This window comes from Furipterus horrens, unplaced genomic scaffold (genome assembly GCF_987537825.1).
Source record: "Furipterus horrens unplaced genomic scaffold, mFurHor1.1.pri manual_scaffold_3, whole genome shotgun sequence".
Lineage (NCBI taxonomy): Eukaryota > Metazoa > Chordata > Mammalia > Chiroptera > Furipteridae > Furipterus > Furipterus horrens.
Genome location: NW_028327173.1, coordinates 52370028 through 52382256, shown reverse-complemented (window position 1 = coordinate 52382256; position 12229 = coordinate 52370028). Strand labels below are relative to the sequence as shown.

The 12229-nt window shown below is 35.8% G+C and overlaps 1 protein-coding gene across 1 annotated transcript in view; it reads left to right on the top strand.

The window, feature by feature from the left end:
- NEGR1 (neuronal growth regulator 1) overlaps positions 1-12229 on the top strand; it is an 857364-nt gene that overhangs the window by 558073 nt on the left and 287062 nt on the right. The gene's annotated exons all lie outside the window — the stretch shown is intronic.

Genomic DNA, 12229 nt, shown 5'->3' with positions numbered 1-12229 from the left:
CCTCTGGGTCCAGCTCCCCCAGGACCCTCCGTGCTTCCTGGACCTATATATGTCCATCTCTTTTGCAGAATTTGGGAAGTTTCCCTCATATTTTTCAATTCTTGCTTCCTCATTCTGCACTGATTGACTGTTTTGTTTTTGTTTCCTTATGTTCCAAATCATGAATTTGAACCCCGGTTTCCTTCCTTTCACCATTGGTTTTGTGTGGATTTTCCTTCATTTAACTTAGCATAGCCTTCACTTCTTCTCTTATTCACTTGCCATACTTAAGCATATTGTCAAGCCTGTGAGCATCTTCATCACCAGTGTTTTGAATTCTACATCTGTTAGGTTGGCTATCTCCTCATCGCTTAGTTCTCCCACTGGAACCTTGATTCTTTTCCCCATTTGAGCCATACTTCTCTGTCTCCTCATTCTGACAGGTTCCCATGTTTGTTTGCCTCTGAGTCCCAGGTAGAGTTGTCGCTCCTGTTAAGTTGTAAGGGGTGGAGCCTTAGGGATTCATCAGTACAGGGCGACCTGTTTCACCATGTTGTGTGCTGTATGTGGGGGAGGGGTCTAAGAGGGAACAATGCCGCCTGCCCAGCACTCACCCCTTTTCCAGCACCTCTTTCACTTCCACGCTGGATTTGCGTCCCTCTAGCTGTTGCCCTGGTCATCATTCCCAGAGTGGGTGTGTCTGTGTATGTTCTAGGACCATGGGGGCCCTTTAAACAAGCACCCTCTGCTGAGACCAGTAGTTTCTTTCTCCATCCCAACCCCCACTGATCTGCATAGTCAGAAGCAATGAGGCTTGATTTTCCCTGGTACTAGGACCATGAGCTGTTAGGTCCAGTGAGGAGCTGGGAATGCTTCCCAGGTGTCCCTGCTGACTTTAAAAATGTGTGACTGCACTTTCCAGCAGCCTGCTGCCGCTGCTGCCGTTACCACACCGCATCCTCTCCACCCCAGCTCCGCCACTCCTACCTGTCTGGGTGAATATTTCTTCTTTATATCTCTGTTTTATGGACTTCCATGCAGTTTGATAATCTGAAATTTCTGGTTGTTTCTAGTTTTGAGGTAGTTGTATTCCTTCTTCTATGTGGAGGGAGACACAGCATGTCTGTCTACACCTCAATCTTGGCTGGAAGTCAGAGTTTATATTTTTCTTTCATTTATTTTTTATTCTTTGACAGACTGAAAGTGATGGGAACAAGGGCATTAGGTGTGTTATACATGCTTACATTCCTAGCTTTTAAAGTAATGACTGGTATAGGATGTTTTGTCAATAGTATTTACTGAAGGACTGAATAACACGCACGTTTTCCTGCAAAGGCAATATAAATTTATTATATAAGTATTTGTTGAATATTTATGCAACTGACCACCATCATCAGCTAAAGAAATGTTTTCTCAGAGTGTGATTTGAAACTAAAGGACAGGGAAATCAACATTCAACAAGTTTAAAGAAAGAAAAGTGGTGTGAATACCAGAAATCTCCTGGGAAGGAAGATTGCCAAGCTCACACCATTTTTGAGTAAGATTCTTTTCATAGCTCATGAAATAAATTGACTTGCCTAAATCTCTGGCAGGGTCAATGATTTGTGTTTAAATGTGCAAACACATTGCACATCTGAGTTTTGCTCTGCTGTGCCATAAATACATTAACACTTATCTAATCTGACTTTCTTCCACCTGTTATATTTGAAAGGATATTGCAATGCTAGCTAATGTTTTCTCTAGAGAAATAACAATTTGCCTCCTTGTTCCAAGTAAAAGTAATAGTTTTAACTGTTGATTTCCTGTAGGGAAATAACATAGAGGAAGCAGTAGTTAATAGTTATTGAGAACCTATTACTTCCCGACATTTTGCATATATTATCCTTCTTAATGTGCATAACAACCCCTGTGAGGGAGGTAGACATAGCCTGGTTTAAAGGATGATCCAGTCATGGCTGATGTGGCTCCGTGGATTGAGCTCTGGCCTGCAAACCAAAGGGTCACCAGTTTAATTCTCAGTCAGGGCACATGCCTGGGTTGCAGGCCAGGTCCCCAGTTGGGGAAGCATGAGATGGCAACCACACATTGATGTTTCTCTTCCTCTCTTTCTCCCTCCCTTCCCCTCTCTCTAAAAATAAATAAATAAATACAATTTTTAATAAAATAAAAGGATGATTCCAGATTCAGAGTGGTTAAGAAATATGCCCCAATATAATGTGAATAACGGTGAATAATTGTGAACATGAATAAATGTGAATAATGGTGAGCACATTTGGGCCGATTATGATGAAACTGAAAGTTTGGAGGTCATAAAGCATTTCTCTAAAAACCCACATAAAATACTTAGTTCTACTCTTTTGTCCATTATGTTTTTTTCTCCTTAGTAGCCACTTTGGTATGACAAATTTATCAAAGAGAGAAATCATGTTGTTGGAAAATAAATCAAATAATTCTCTTTGGCTCACAGAGTGGTAGAGCTAGGACTTCAGTAGGGTACTACTAGGTTTATATGTTTTACTTTTTAGATAATACATTTACATTTTCAGCAAGATTTTCTAGGGAAAAATGCCTTTAACTAAAAAAATAATAATTAATGATGACAGGAATTTTAGGCACAAGAAAAGCCACTAGTCGAGATAGTTGGCAAAGATTCTGATACACATTATATCACATCAGCCATGCATATGTGTTGATTATTTGTACACTGCTTCTGTTTCAATTATATAGAGAAAGACAATTATGGCTACAAAAGATTTTGCTTTTTTTTCCGTCCCGTTGCATAGTGGTGGCATTGATAGAGTCTATAGATTGTATCACTTTTATTGAACCAACATATCTCTGCCATCTATTTTATATCACAATATATTTCTTTGTTTACTGTCACAATATTGTAAAATGGAAATACTTGCTTTACTTGTTTAAAATTTTAATTGCTGTTGGATATCTATCATCTCTGTATTCATCTGTTTCTTCAATATCATTGTCATTTTCTTATTTCCTCTTGTAATAATAAAGTAATATCTATTCAAAAAAGAATGATTATATTCAATTGTATACTTTTTATCACAACTGCCTTTTCATGTTAGCTTTCTTTTTCTTAGTGAACAGGCACTGTAGGTGAAATAGCTATCATTTTGAATACATGCTTCTTTATGAGTTCATAAAATTATATTTGTAAACAATTGTTTTTAATTCTAAATGGTCTAAAGTTTCTCTCTTTCTTGTTTTGCTCTTGAAATAGTTGGATCTATCTAGTCTGTCTAGAAATGTTTGAAAGATCTGAGAATGTAATAACGATGGAAGATTTTTCTATTACTGCTAGCATGTGATGATAATAATAGTAGTGTTGGCTCCAATTTAGATATCAGTTCCAGTTCCACCAAGAAGAGGGCACAATATATTGAATATATGGGGAGGGGGATAAGGTGCATTACTAGTGAAACTTTGGAAAGACCAGGCAACTCATTACTTAGTAAATTTATTCTTGTTTTATTCTATTATTCTTTCAGTGACATAGAATACAAAAATCAACAGATAATAAGAGGCAATATATCAAATTTCAGGTATTTTAAATATAAGGAATGTGTTCTAATGTACAGTATTTGCCTTTACTGTCTTCACATAGCATCTGTACTAGTTTACTAGGACTACAATAACAATGTACCTCTGACTGGGTGGCTGAAACAACAGGCATGTATATTCTCACAGCTCTAGAGGCTAAAAGTCCAAGATCAATATGCTGACAAACTGGTTCCCTCTACAGGCTATGAGAAAAGGCTCTCTCCCTGACTTGTGGATTGCCGTCTTCTCCCTGTGTCTTCACATAATCTCCTCTGTTCGAGTTGGTGCCCACATACCCTCTTTTTGTTAAGGACACCAGCCATACTGGTTAAGGCCCACCATGATGGCATCATTTTAACTTAATTAACAATCATATCTGAAAACATGATCACATTCTGTAACACCAGAGATTACAACTTCTGCATATGAATTTTAGGATTGCTCAATTTGGCCCATAACATTCAGCAGTTAGTAAAAAATTACTTATTGAAGGATTATATCTTTTTCTTAAACCAAAGCACTGTTAGATATTAACTGTCACTTAAATGTTTTTGTATATAATTAAGATCAGCTCTACAGATCTATGTAGGCACTGGGTTATTTCAAATGACCATGAAGAGGAACATCTCTGACTAGGGTTAAAACAAGAAAAGTAACACTAGGAACAAAACAATTTCTATTTTGCATATGCAAAAATAAGAAACAAATATGCCAAGAGACATTTAAAGCCATAGAGTGAGTTATAAGCATAGGGGAAGTGTAAATAATATTTTCTTATACCCAGTTGAACCATCTATAACTGAAACTACTGTTACTTGGAGAAGATAACTTTATTAGTCTAGAGCAAATGTAGACTAGTGCTTTCAGATAAGTTACAATATTTTCAAATAGAACATAATAGAAGCTTCACATAGTGCAGACCAATAACATATGGCTTTGTTCAGAGAGACAGTAAATATTACATTGCTAGTAATGGATTCAACCTGGTCTGAACAGAACTTAACTGCAAACAAGCATATAAACAGTAACAGCCGGTTTCTCTCTCTGCAGGCACTTTCTTATTATAATTTATGCCTCTTGAGCAAGGTGTGTGTGTTAGGGACAGAGCAGGAAGGGAGGAGGAGGGAGAAATTCTTCCCCAATACAATGTACAATGTGTTATCTAAATAACTAAAATTGCCATTACAGATTAAGTGACTAATTTTACAGAAAAAAATTGAGTCTCAGACCACGAAATGTAGAGAGGCCAGAAAAACAGCCACAAAACCCAAAAAGGGTGATGGCAGGTAAAAGGAATCTGTTAGAGCAATATTGAGTGAATAGCATCCCTACCTGATAACAATAAGCATCTGTGTTTTTTCTTCCACATCAAACTACTAATCTGCTTCCCTAGCTCTGTAGGTTTTGGTTAACAAAATCAAATGTTATGAGATCTTACAACACAATTATTACCTCTTAAATACAAATACTATAGGCAGTAAACCACATGTCATAATTTCAATGTTATTTTTATTAATAAATTTTTATCAATACAAATTTTTATTTTATTGGGATTTTACACATTATGTGTATTCTCACATTTAATGCTTATAATAGTCCTATGACATTAGTATTGTTTTCATTGTTCATATGAGAAAACTGATTCCTAGAAAGGTTTAAAATGTTTCCCCAAATCACACGAAACCCAGTGAATCTAGGCTGAAGCCCATGTTTCTAATTTTATTTTCTCTATTATTGTTATAAAATAATCTCTCTTTTTCTTCTTTTTGTAAAGGACCACATTTCTCAAAACTTTCCATATAAACACATTTTGAGTTAACTACTACTCTCTCAACATGCTAAATGACCTTTAGAGGCCTCCCTCACTTGGTAGGTGTTCTAAGAACCCAGACTACCAACTGGCATTGTTGTGATAAGCTGTGTTTGGCTTCAGTGAATGTTTTTTGAAGATTCTTTCAGCACATCATCCCATTTCATGATGGGTGATTTAAAGTGCACCTGTTCACACTGCCCTGCGTGCTCAGCAGTTTTTGACCACCAGCAGCATGACCACCCATGCCCTACCCTCCCTATTCATGGATCTTGCCCCAAGCAACATTGTTTATTATTGTTGTTGTTTCCCTGGATGAAAAAAAGTCCTCAAAAGGAAATGTTTTTTTTAATATGAAAGAAGTGAAACAAAAAATGGCAGAAACACTAAAAGACATAAAAATCCATGAGGTCAAAGAGTGTTTTGAGCAGTGGGAAAAAAGTCTCAATAGGGGTATTGCATCAAACAGAGTACTTCGAAGGTGACTAAAGTTTAAACATGTAAGAGTAAATACATCATTTTTTATAAATTCCATTTGTGGAGTCTCCCTTCATATTAGACACCATGCTTCTTTTCTGTCCGCTCAGCAAATATTTCTGCCTGTAAACAAAGCACGATCCAATAGGAAACCATCTATTTGATTTTAACACATTTCTCCTCCATTACCATTACATGTAATATAGGTATTTTCCAAATAGTTTTGCTTTATAATCTTATTTATGATGTCCTGATCTATCATATATTACTTAATGATCCTCAAAATACCACTAGGTATAGAAACAACAAAAGTATATTTTTCTTTATCTTGGCTTTAAATTTTCTATTGCCCTGGTGGGGTGATGGGGGGTGGTTTATAAGATCATGGATCATACTATCAAAGAAAATTAGCATGTCAAAGGTAGAGCCTTTCATGGTCCTAAGATGCACAAAGAATTTCTCTTATGGGCCTATAGTAAGAAGACACATTAATTACAGCAATAGGACTGCAATAACTTTTGTGATAAAAGTGTAATAAAAATTCCATATGGCTTTTCTTATTATGTCCCTCAGTGGAAGTCCAGTAAAGGGAATTTTAATACAAACCAAAATATGGTAGTAAAAGGGAACAGTTTTGTGGATAATTCTGAAATTTTAAAAAAATTAAATAGCTGAAGAAATAAATAAATTTTCTTCATAAAATTTTATATAAAGTCTTTTTCTCTACATTAAATTGTGATAATAATTAAAAACCAGAGAAGTCGAAGTTCTACTCTCTAACCAGGCCCTGGAGTACAGAGAGTGTAATTCACAGAGAGCCCTGGCTCACAAAGCTAATATATATAATAGGATGCTAAAGTGAGGCCTTCAGCTGAAATCCTAAGGCATCATATAGCAAATCACATAGTAATTCACATTACTTCTATGGAACTGCTAAAATGTGATTGGCCAAGAACCAATTAGAATACTCCTAAAATTTCTTCCTATAGAACTGAAAGGATCAGGAAGGGATTTGCATTCTTAGGAGAGAGCTGTGCTGAGCACTCCATCTTCTGTCTTACACTTGTTATTTAAATCTTTTAAATTGTGGCCATTTTAGTGGCTGTGAAGTAGTATACACATATGTTTTGTCTTTAAATTTATGTAAAGTAAATAATTTCTATCTGTAGTGTAAAGCTCTATGGATTTTGACAAACACATCCTTATGTCCACCATCACATCAACATACAGAACAGTTTCATCACTCTAAGAATTAATTTCCTATGCTGCTCTTTTGCAGTCAACCAGCCTCCCCTCCCCAACCCTGGACAGAAAACTGACCTATTCTTTACCTCTATAGTTTTGCTCTTTCCAGAATGTCACATAAGTAGCCTTTTGGGTATACTTTCTTTCATTTAGTAACATGTATTTGAGATTCATTTATGTTATGCCTATATTAATGATTTTATTGGCCAGTGTTATTTCATTATCTGGATGTACCACAATTTGTTTATTCATTCATTGATTAAAGGGCATTTGGGTTGTTTCCAGTTTTAGTTCTTATCAATAAAGTGAATATAAACATTTATATACAGATTTTTGTATAAATGTAAGTTTTTATTTCTCTAGGAGTGAGATTGCTAGGTAATATTGCAAATGCATGTTTAATTTTATGAGAAACTTATAAACAGTTTTCCAAAGGGAGCATACTATTTTACATTCCTGCCAGCAATATTGGAGAGCTCCAGGTGTCCTGCTTCTAACCAGCACTAATCAGTGGAGGTTTTTTCTTTTCTTTTCTCTTCTTTTATTTTATTTTTTAAAATGCAGTATGATAAGGGCTACAATGTTCTGTGGATTGTGTCTTTTTTTAAGTATATTTTATTGATTATATGGTTACAATAGTTCCAATTTTTTCCCCTTTGCTCCCCTCCGCCCAGCACCCCCCCTCCCCCAACAACTGGGTGATGGTCAAAGCATTCAGTCTTATAACACAGGAAGAGTTGCAGGTATGGCAGGGAAGGTACTTTGTTTTGGTGTGTTGACTTTGAGACCGTGAATCTCCCAAATGGAGATCTTCAGTTGAATATGTGTTTAAGTTTCAAGATATAGATATGCACTAAGTAGATCAATCAGGTATGTGTCAATATATAAATAGTAATAAAATGTAAATGAATGACCACAATGCCCTGAAACAGTGTCTTCAGTGAGAAAAAAAGAGATCATAAGACAGAAACAATATTTGAGGGATGTGAAAAGGTGAAAGGAAATGGCCAGAGAGTTAAGAGAAAAACTAGTGAAGGAAATTAAGAAAATTGAGATTGATTTTGTCAAATATTTTTCTGAAACTCTTGTAGAAATTTGATGTTGTTGCTAACATTGTTTATATGTAATATAAAGTATGGTTCATATCCCTTATCAAATCATGAAGCCAAATCTAGATATGATTTTAGTGGCCACCACATAAAATAAATCTTTTTGGCATGTCCTTATAAATCTTGTGAGAGAAAGTTCATAAAGCATAGCTACATCCTATTTTTTTCAGCTTTCTCTTTGAAGATGGTGATAGTAGTGGCATTATTGAAAGAATGTGAAATCTCTTCAGTTCTTCAGTTTTTAAGAAAAGTCTACCTGTGTCTGGAAGAGACTAAACACAAAAGGAAACCATTGTTTAGAGTATAGAAAGTCCTTTTTTTTTTCTTCAAATCATATTGAAAGATTTTTTAGTCTTTAAAATTTTTCAAAGGATCTATGAAAACTGTAGTCTATTTTCACCACTGCCATCATCTATTACTTCAGGATGTCAGTGAAGATGAGAATTCTTTTATAACTTTTTCCCCTTTTCATGACTCTGAAAGAGAATTGGCAACTTCTTTGAATGTAAGTGTTTAGTTGGTTCTCTGTCCTCTATCTTTATTGAACTTTATTAAGTTATTTATAGATGTACTTGTTTATTCAATAAATATTTACCAAGGGTATGATGTTTCAGACATTATGCTAGAGCTAAGGGCACAGAGATGAACAAACCAGAAACTGTTGCCACACTCACAGACAACGGTAAAACCTGTGACCAGAAGAGGAATGTCATATCACAATATGTTTATCTCTCGTCAACATTTATTTATATTGGTACCCTAAAAGATACATGTTATATAATGTTCACAATGATTTTCTTTTCCATCTAGATTTATAAGGAGGGCCCTAAGGTAGGACAGATCCTCATAAACATTCTAAAGGCTCAGCTTGGGTGATGGTCCTCATGTCTTTAGCTCCTTATATCCCTTCAGCCCTGGTCTCTCCCCTCCAGTTGAGGAGATTAGTTGGTTATAGTGCATAAACTAAAATGTCCTTTGCATTTTAATGTATATGTCCAAATCCTCTCCCCTTGTGAGGGGGTGATAAGAAAAGAGGGCAACCCAGCCATGTATTAAAGAGGATTGCTTTCCTTGGCTGCAAGACTGAGATGAAGAATTACTATTAGGGAAACAGACACCAGCAAAATACAGAGGCAGCCACGCCAATTGTGGGCAACTAGAAAACTTCAGGGTTTAGAAGCCTGGTGAGATCAGACTGAGAAGAGAGCCAGGAGGAGTCCACGATGGATACAGAGCTATCTGTGTGAAAACAGGAGAATCCTTAGGGCATAGGTTTGGGGATAGCTGATGCATAGTGAACGTAAGTGACAGGCTGGCATACAGTACCAGGGATCCAGTGGGGAAAATGAAGTTAGTTATGAATTTATTATTTTTTCTAAGAGTTTTTAGATTAGTTTTGTATCACAGATAGTGTTGGCGATACCATTTATTCACTGGTTCTAGAGCTGTTGAGTTACGAAATGCATAAACATTTACTGCTAATTCTGGTAGTTGGAAATAGGAACATTGTCCTATGATAGAGTTGAGAAGGATACTGAAATATTGTTTGGTAGATTGTGTAGTGAATCCCTGGAATACACATATTCAACAGAAATGAAAGGTGCTCTCTGGAGTTAAGTGACATAGTGGTTCTGATATTGGTGACATTTTTTTCATACAGCTTACTGTAGTTCCTGTCAATCTTTCAGAGCCTGCCCTTTAGCCATTTAAGAGAGAGGATGTAGTCTCCCTCTTGTCCTTATACTATGGTTCCTGGTAGACATGCATATCTAGTGTGCATCTTCCTATCCTTCAATAATTTAAGAGCAATTGCTTATATATATCTCCAATGTTTAAACAGCAAAAAAGTAACATAAACTCACACACACCATATTTAATGATTCATTAAGAATTAGATAATAGTTGATTATTTGAACAGGTATAATATGTACTTTTTTAAAAAAATGCATTTTGAGGAACATAATTTTAAGAGTAACTTCAGTACACAAAAATAGGAAAACTCAAGTAACATTTTAATATTAAAAGTAAGTTAAGCTCTAATAACTTTGTTTTTACAACGTTTCACAATAATATACATTTTACCTTTACCCCTGGCTGGTTTGGCTCAGTGGATTGAGCGTCGGCCTGCGAGCTAAGTGTCGCTGGTTCGATCTTCCAGTCAGGGCACATCAGAGAAGAAAAACTCTGACTCCAAAAAACCTCCGCTGCCTTGCGGCATACCTCTTCAGGGGAAAGGCTAAGGGAGTAAACCCCGACAGAAAATCCGGAGCCGGAATCCCTAAGGCGGTTTGACGTTGTAGTCAACACCGGCAACTCCTGCGGCGCACCTGAAGCCAAGCTGTATTGACTCCGTCTTTCCCTTGGGCCCTTCAGCTGCAAAGAGAGGGGGGGTCTGCTGCATGGGCAACAGCAGACCCTCCATATCACCCTGCCCAGGCTCTGTAGCTTCAGCTTCACTGGAGAGGACACTCCAGTGTCATCACAAGATGTCGATTTAACACGGGAGGAGACAGATACCGTGTCACTCCCGAGTCGGACTGCACAGCCATTCTTGGCGGTGCAGATAGACTCTTAAGAAGCTACACCATCGTCTCTCGAGACGGACGGCTGCCGACGACGATGACATTTTACCTTGTGATTGGCTTTATTTTTTCTGCTCAGATAGGTTATTTAATTGAAATGCTGATATGGTATATCAGTTCTCCCATGTTTTAATTTCCACTTAATATCATCCTTATTTTATAATTCAAGTTATACTTTAAAATTATAGGATGTGAATAGGGGTTCTGTCTTCTCTATATTTTAGTAGTTTTTATAGATACATTCAAGACTATATTTTTATTATAAGGCTGAAAATAAGAGAAATAGAAGGGAACAATAGAAAATCAATGTTTTCTTTGTATATTGGAGTCAGATAAGAACACTGGGATGAACTAAGAAAATAATTATAAAATCAGATTTAAGACTGTGCACTTTGAAGACAACTACTGCTTTTTAAAGTTACTTCTCATATGTAAATAGCTTATCAACCAATCACCACTTGAGAAATATAACTCTCCCCTATCTATAACTTGTGATTAGCCAGCAAAAAAGAGAATTGATTTAATTATATGTATTCTAAACACTCCAGGTTGCAACTAGCAAAGTCATAGTTACCTGGAAGGCAGACAGAGCAGCAATTTATTTAGACCCAGGCAACGGAGCCCACAGGAAAAAAATTTTTTTTCATTTAAATTGACATGGATTTTAGATTGTATTACTATAACTAATTTTTAATTCATATAAAATGAATTCTTCTTACTACTTTTATAACATGCATTATCATAATACTTTTGGTGACAGAGTAAGAGGAAAACAAACATAAGGTTGATTTGGAAAACAGATAATTTAGTGGAATCATTGTTTCATTTTTCAGTTCTCTTTGGTATGCCTTGAAATGTGAGTTTTAAAGATTGCTTGTGCAAGGGGGACAAAGAGTGTTGCCTCTTGAAATTTGCATAGGTCCATTCTTGCTTTGCTATGAGTCTCTGCTTTCAAATCAATAAAAATTCCATTATTTCAAAAGAACTCTTTATTTTTCCCAAACCTAACTCATTTGGGGATGTTCTTTCATTTATTATTATGTCTTTATATTTTTAACCTATTGCCAGTTTTAGTCAAATAGTATGTTTTCCCTGAAATATTAAAAATAAAGATAATTTAGCATGTTTTTATGACCATTTAACTTTGAGAGCAATAAAGATTTTTTTAGGTTTATTGTGTGGGTTATATATAGTACAGAAAGTGTGTCTCTCTTGAAAAAGTTAATAATTTTTGAAACTGAAACATGACAATAGTTTATTATACCTCTATACACTTACCAAACCATCTGGCTTGAAATCTTGAGAATGAGTATGAGATTTCCCCAAAAGAAAAGTAACATTTAGTTAGGTTAAGTGTCAAGTTGCTAGCATACAGTGTATAAAAGTCAATATGTACCAGGTGATATTAGTGAATTTCATCTACACTGCTAGGAGGTTGTTGAACTCAATTACAGAAATGTGCAGAG